Here is an 8,097-nt window from a genome sequence, read left to right on the forward strand (position 1 = left end):
TACATAGTAAACTTGGATGTAACCTGAATCTGTGGAACAATGAAGACAGAAAAAGTTTTAAATGACCCTACATGGAGGGAAAAAAAAAAGAAATAAAAATTGTGGAAGAGGAAATCATAAATGGGAGCACTGTATTCCTCTCAGCAAAGGGGCTCCAGATGTTGACAACTTGCTGCAACACCTTCCTTACTAAAGTGAACACCATAGTGAAAATACTGACCTTAGGAGGCAGAGAAGCAGTAGAAGGGAGAGTACAAGATCAGGGACAGGACAAAACTAAGAAGTTTGTATGTTACTATTTTAATTATATTGTTGATGGTTTTGTGCCTTTTTCTGTATTCTACCTTTTTATTTTCTGTAATAATTAGATGTACACTAATGACGATCCTTGAATTAGATTGTAAAGATTTAAGAATAGGTTCTTAGCTTCTTTTTTTTTTAGCATTTGTTTCCTCTTTGCCCATATGCAAGATTTTGAACATAACAGCAGACGCTGTTCTGTTGATGACCATGTACTTTCTTCATAAAGTCTCCTCTGAATTTTGCATGTGGGTTACCTACTGCTTATGTATATTAAAAGAACCTCTACTGTTGCTCGGTTTAGATCCACTTTCATTTAACTTAATTTTTTCAGTAATGTGTTTGTTTAATTCAAAACTAATTGCTGGAAGGGTAAAAAAAATAGGCAGTTTTGTAAGTCTGGCAAGGTTCAAAGAAAATATATCATGTGATTTCTATTTTGCTCTACTATTAAGCAGCTTTCCACCATGAGGAAACAAAATGGTCATTTTATGATAGCAGACACTGGGATGTTTTAAAACCTGGGAAACATAGATGTGCAAAATGCCTTTATTCATTCTGGTGGTGGCAAACTCTGGTAACTACTGACCCATACAGAGCATAAATATTATTTTACTGTAGGTCACAGGTAGCTGCTTCTGAAATACAGCACTCCTTTAAGGTGAATCTGACAGAATTTGACATGCATAAAAAAATACACAAACAGTATATATATAGCATGCATCACGGTGACATTCACACAGATAGTTCGGATTTGGCAACAGTTTGGTTTTGTAGGCTTCTCTTAACATTTAAACAGAAGCTAACAATCTTTCTGAAAGGAGTTGGGGTTGCTTGCCAGGTATGAATATATATCTTTGCAAAGGCCATCCTCAGGTGCAAATGTCTGTGGAATTGTGATTGGAGGTGACAAGTTGCAGTTGAGAGATTTTGAGGAAACATATCTTGAATACCACTTGAGAAAAATACACTTATGTTTAACTGTGAATACTTCAATTATATGGACAAGACCTTCAGCTGGTATATATCACCTGAAGACCCTTTGACTAGGTTTTATCATTTTAATTTCACTTTATTCATGATGTCTATTTATCAAGATATTATACCTTCTGCTTTGCATCTTTTTTATGTTACTTTGAGAATTTCCTGCTTTGGGGATTAGCATTCAAATTTATATTCATAAAATACAATAATGAGAGATAAACACCTACAGAAAAATAGGTTTACTCTAATCACATATATTTTTCCTCAAGTTTAGATGAGGTGTGGATGATTTGGGTTTTTTATCTATATTAGTTTTCTCTAGTAACGCAGTGCCATGTAAGGATCAGGTTCTTTGCCACAAAGGATCAGGTTCTCAAGGATATAAACTACTCATCATTCAACAAGTCAGCTCTGCATGAATTAGTATGTTGCTGCATGCATATAAATTGCCCCCACCCATGCAATACCTGCACAAATATCTTCATTACATTTAGGTGGCAAGGTTTTTGTGGCAGGAGCTTCAGGGATGATTCTGCATGCTTATGTAGGATAGATATGTTTTCTATCTCTGAAGGTAGTAGAAATCTTGCATTTCCTATGTATGTTTTTGTGTGTGTGTGTCTATGTATGTGTGTATATGAATTCTTTGGGATCTAAACAAAATATTTGTTTTCTTTTGTCTACAATGGCTAATGTGTTTATGTACTCTTTTGCTCATTAATGAGTTTATCCTTTTGCTCATTCTATGTCTCCAAACAATGAACCCATCTAGATTTTTTTTTTATTCTCTTCCCAAAGGTGAGAAAACCTTTCCCAGAGGCACAAAGCACAGATTCGTTAGGTACTTTCTGGTCTTTTCTCTATTCTATCAAGAGCTTCTGTTTCCCCTGGAGAAATCATCACATGCTTCCTCATGTTCTCTTCTACTCTGATGAACAGCACACCTTCTTAATAAGACCAAGGACTTATAACAGCTTTAACTCCATGCTAAATTTTTTTTTTTACCCCCTTGCTCTTTTCAGATGCATCATGCATCTAATTTATCTTGTTCTTCTGAGGATATAGCTTAGTATATTGAGTTATACTTGTTGATCTTCATCACTTGTGATTTTTTTGTCACTAGGCTCACTGATAGCATCTTTTCTTATTCACCTGTAACCAGCTTGATACTAATCAGGGTAGCCAATTCCAGGACAACCACTTGTCATTTGAGGATTTTCTGGGTGACCAGAGTTCACATTCACAGGGCAATGATGCTTCAGGGACATGTCATATCTAACACGAATACCTAGAGCAAGTTGTACATTTTTCAGTGTCAGCTCCCTACCATTTGTACTATACATTTGTGCAGCATGCGTGAAACTCTCTGTTTTCAACTTATTTCCATATTTCTTTTAAAAGATATATGACCTACAGGTTTTGTTTTTTGTCTGAGGTAGTATACTTCTGAGATTTCTGCAGGAGAGTTAGAGGATTCATGGAAGTCTGAGTAAACAATTTGCATTATGGAAAAGCTGCATGAAAAAACAAGCATTTGGAATAAGTTCTGAGATAGCTTCCTTTTGACTTGTGCTTTAAATTCTGAAGTCAGAGTGAAGATATGTTAAGCCTTGTCTGTTTGTGCTCCACACTTCTTTGCCTGGGCTCTAAATAACCAGCTCCCTATTCACACTGGTGAATTGCTTTCCTGTGTTCAGTAATCAGTCAGAGCTGAGAAGACAGAGAGCTTTGCTGCTTTCAGTGGCTGGAATTAATCAGCACTGTATAATTGCTGGTGCTGCAGTAAGCAGCAACAACATAAACAAGTGAGAAACCTGTTTAACTGCTGTGACTTCATTCTTTGTCTACTCATCTACAAGATGGAGTAACTGTACAAATTACTGTGCTTCTGCTCACATGGGGACAGAATTAACATTGAAGGATTCTTCATGTGGGAGAAAGACATGCAATCAGTAATATGCTACTCTCTTTGGCTTTTTATATGCAATTGTGTGTGTAAATAGTGCTTTTATCCATATTTCATTCCTGATTCAGGTAGTCTATGCCCAACATGCTCTGTGTGGGAACCTGACTACCTCATTTTAAGTGGTGCATTCTTCAGTTGGCTCAAGTTTGTTTTGATGATTTGACTAGTACAAAAGCTATACAAGTCTAAGGGTTCAGGCCAGAGGTATTACTGATGTCCTGTGATGTGATGTCAGGTGAATCAGACAAGAATGTATTTCAGAAATTACTGGTAAATATTATCTATATTATATATAGATAGAAATATTGTTAATAATAAATTATATCTTCAGATGTTCCAATAGTTTGTACCCATTGAGTCTGCAACTATTGTAGCAACTGAGTAGAACAAAAGATAAAGGCAAATGCACATGTATGCATACACATCTATCCATTAGTTAGTACACTTTAGTTGACAATGCAAAAACGTACATATAAGTTATAGGCAACAAGTCTTGCACGCTATTGAAATCAGATACTAGCAAATACTGTGGCACTATTAAAAATTTTGGAAGCAAAAATGTATGATTGGAGGTCTGTATTTCCTGGCTACCGCCTCTGCGGCAGATTATCTGATCTCAAGGGAAGCTGGAGCTCTTGCTGGATGGCGGCTGCCTCATACATTGGCACAGTTGGTGCTGAAGTTCCCTTTCCTGCCAAATTTTGGGATACAAGAGAAGATACTCCAGCAAAGACCCTGCTAGTACTTTAAGACCAGCAATTATGCTCTGGTCTGTTGCTTTGAAAGTGAAAGGAAAACAGCTTTAGGGACAAAAAGGGAAACTTTCCCCAGTTCATTCTTTTAACAGCACTGGAGCAGAAAGAAACACAGCTCTGCCAAAGGGGTTTAGAAAGCCAGAGGCTATACAAAGCATAGCAGGTAACAGCAAAATTGAGGATTAATCATTTTTGGTATTGTATTTAGTATTGAATTTCATACATTTATAATCATCATCTCTTCAGTACCAACGTCTTACCCAGTATTGATATCCTGGCAGATATTATAAATTAAGCATGTTAACTCTGCTTTTCAATGTCTATAGAAAATATAGAATTATTAAAAATGAACATACCATTGATGTATTATTTTTATTCTTATTGAGGTCATAGTGGTTTGGGTTTATTTGCTTTTTTTTCTTATTTTCTTTATAGCTTTTTATGTTTGACAACTTTGGGTTACAGAACACATGTTTTTATTTATTTCTAGATATACTACATTAAAGATTTTGCTCAAGCTACAGCAAATAATGGAGAACAGATGTTGTATATTATTTGTTTATTTCAGATCAAGTAGTATTTAATACATGTGCTTGTGTCTACGCAACAAATTCTACCAATTTAAATATTTATTTTGTTCTAAAAAAAATAATAAGAGGGGTTTTATTGCAAACTTTTAGTCCATTGTTGCATAGGACAAACAGATTCTATTTAAGGTTTTTACAAAGGCTGTTAGCATCAGATTAAATTTGCAGCTCGACTGCATAAAAACAAAATTACATTGTGAAATTTTTTAGCATATATACTGAGTCATACCCTATTTTCAGTGGTTTATTACAGAGAGAAAAAAAAGATTTTTTTCATTTGAAATATATACTTAGAAGCTTATTTTACTTTATTTTATTATGAGACATCTAACGGTAAATGTTTACTGTACAGTGTACTTGTGTGTTGCTTTAGGTAAAAATATTATTTAAAACATGTATGTATGTGGACTTACTGCCCCCACCAGACTCTTGTATGCTGAAACAAGATGGAACGCCTTCAGTTAAAAGTATAGGTGAAAGTGGAAGTGTTAAGCCTAAGACTTAAATTCGTTGAATGTTTACTGTAGATACCTTTCAAAAGGCATCTTGTGCTCTTCCTAGACTGGTGTTTACCTTGTGGTACTGGAGTGTACTCTACCTCTTGTATTCCCCAATATTCAGAGGTCTGTAAAAGACTTGTCATTTCACAGTCATACCTTGTATACACTTTGTCTCTCCTAAAGTGGCCTTTTTTCTTTTTTTCTTTCTCTGTTAAATTTAGAAATTTAGAAGTATCTATACTTAGGAATATTTCAGTCAAAGGCACTAATCTTTTATGTTTATTGGTTTTTTTAGCCTGTCTTTAAGATAAGCAATTGCAAGGCATTATTGTTAGAGAAGCAGAAATTTCACATCTTCACATGGTTCATTAAATAGCTAACATTCTATTTTTATGTATGAAGAACAATGTTTTTAAAATAACTTAATTATCTAGGCCAGATAGAATTTATTCAGTATAAAAGCTGTAACACAGGATTTTACAGACACATTGCAAGACCGAACAATATTACTGAGACTAAATGTAGCCCTGTATAATAGATATTAATATTTTAGAAATAGGAAAATAAAAGATCCCATTAAATTGTGCTTATCTTTAAATGCAACATCTTAGCAGAAGGACTAAGACACAGATAGGCCTGCTACGATTTAATCTTCACTCTATTCAGTGGACATTGCCATGTATTTCTGACCTGTTTCTCTGACATGAGAGGTACATTTGATGTAAAATGGTGCCCTTTCTTGTCAGAAGCTGCTAAAGAGTTTTAAAGCAAGTATTAAAGCCTGCTTTGAAAAAATTAAATGTTATTTGATTATACTTTTAGATCTGTAACAACATTATGCCCATTCTATGCAACACAAGTTGAAGGCAAACATGGATCCCAACGTCCTATATGTTTGACAATGTCCTCTTAAGTTTTAATGTATTCTTTTTGTGCCCAAGTATCCCAGGGGTTATAAAGATGTATGGTCTATCTTTGTTTCACCTAACCAATACTACTTAGTACTCAGGAGCATTTAGTGCACATCAGTGATGACAACAGTTATTGACTGAATATTCATGGAATTCCTTTTATTTTAATATACTTTCTCATTCTGTCTCCTTGCAATCTTTTCACTTTCATAAGACTTTTTGCAATACAGACTCCCTCGACATATGTTTTCCCTTCTTGGTTTTCAAACATATGTTGTGCAGCACTATAAAGATTATAAAACAATAGTTCCTCCTGTCCTGAGCAATTGCCAGATTGCAGATTTTCTATGAATAAAATATTACATTTCTATGTACTGAAACAATACAAAACCAACCTCATTACTGAAGATTCACACATCAGATACTAAGCATACAGTTGACTTGGGGTTATTACAGAACAGCCATCTCAAATGATGATGTTTTTAGTGCTGTTTGTTGGTATCATCTAATTGCTATTCCAGAACAACTGAAACCAAGAACACTTTGGATTTTATATTTCCTTGCTGCATGAATACGTTAATTGCAGAAAAAAATTCAGAACCTGTATCTTTAAAGGTTCAGTTCTTAACTATGTCTAATAATTCAGTTGTCAGGTATCAGTCTAGACTTCAGCCTGAGTGATCAAGTATCATATAACAAGACATAAAAAAGTATCACTCTCAGAAGGAAGCTAATCCATCTGTCAGAATGGTATATATATAAAGAGGACCTGTAGAGAGCAGAAATCCTGTGTTTGACTCAGAGCTATACAGTTTGTGCCTTCTTCTCTAGGTATATGTGTTCTATAGTAGAATGTGAATATGTACAGTTTCCTTTTTTTTTTCTTCATAATTAATCAGAAACTATACGATCCTTACCCTGCCTTCCCACATGCCTTCTTCCCCCAGAGACTCCATGCTTCTGGTAGTTAGGACCTTGAGATGGGTGCTGTGAATATTTACTTGGCTGTGCCACAGAACACCACAGAAAGCAGTGCTGACATTGGCAAACACTTTTAAAGAAATTTTCTATTTATAAACCACACATCAAGAGCTACTAAGCTCACTTGAAACCCCTGTGAGCTCCAGGCAGAGCTGTCTCCTTTTTACAAGCAACACTGTGTTCTGCCCTGTAAAACCCATGGTGTCAAAAGTGAATGCAGAAATTATCCTGCACCCTCCTCTTGACAACAGTATTCCTCACAAATAATTTCAGGTTTGGTTCAAAAAGATTACATTTTGTTATTTTCCTTCTTTGTTAGGTACAAGCACATCGCAATTATCTGCTTCCTATCTCTGTCAGTTTTACTGAAGGAGACAAGATTTTTCTACCAGAATGGACATGCAAATATTATTGAAAGGAACAAAAGAAAACTTCGGGGATGAAAAATAAGCTTTACCCACTAACATTTCAGTGATGCCAAATATAGGATTGTGACCTTTCCAAATTACACCTTTTACAACATAATGCAAGGCCTTTCAAAAAGAAAATAATTTTAATTATATTCATCTAAAATAAATGTGTACTTTTGTGTGATAAGAGGAAAAAGTATATGCATTTTACCACTGTTGTACACATCAAAATAAAAGTGTAGGGAGAGACTTCAAAAGTAGGGGATATCTTAAACTTCATAAAACATGTACATTTGTAGTGTTTTATACGTATTCCTGTACTGCCTTACAAATCTCCTGTTCCTATACACATTGTGTAACTGGATTTACAGGAGCTTATTTTTATTCACAGCTAGTTAAATGAAAAATATATATTCCCTGAATCAAAGTGAATTAAAAGGAAATGACTTGCTAAGGGAGAAGGTAGTTCAGTTTTCTCATCAGCAGTCTATTCATGAGTGACCCACAGGCAACTCACATTGCACATGGAGTCTGCTGAAAATTGGGCACCGCTGCCAGTATAATCTCTTTCTTATCTTCAGTCCAAGTCTAGTGATTGCCACCTAAATAGGAACTGGGGGAAGGAACACAAAGTGCAAAGCACTGCATTAAATTGACACGGTATATCACTGCTTGGCAGGCTGTATATTTTTATGCAATGCGT

At 35.1% G+C, this 8,097-nt stretch overlaps 1 long non-coding RNA gene across 1 annotated transcript; it reads right to left on the reverse strand.

The window, feature by feature from the left end:
- Positions 1-724: 724 nt before the first annotated feature.
- Positions 725-7,107, reverse strand: LOC133271743 (uncharacterized). Its single transcript, XR_009744228.1, has 3 exons — positions 6,921-7,107; positions 4,266-4,325; positions 725-821 (listed from the first exon to the last, which is right to left on the reverse strand). It is a non-coding gene; the product is annotated as an uncharacterized LOC133271743 (long non-coding RNA).
- Positions 7,108-8,097: the final 990 nt, after the last annotated feature.

The sequence above is a fragment of the Pezoporus flaviventris genome, unplaced genomic scaffold (assembly GCF_033815535.1).
Source record: "Pezoporus flaviventris isolate CSIRO_AGI_PZ_B2104156 unplaced genomic scaffold, CSIRO_AGI_Pfla_v1 ptg000025l, whole genome shotgun sequence".
In the NCBI taxonomy this organism is placed as follows: Eukaryota; Metazoa; Chordata; class Aves; order Psittaciformes; family Psittacidae; genus Pezoporus; species Pezoporus flaviventris.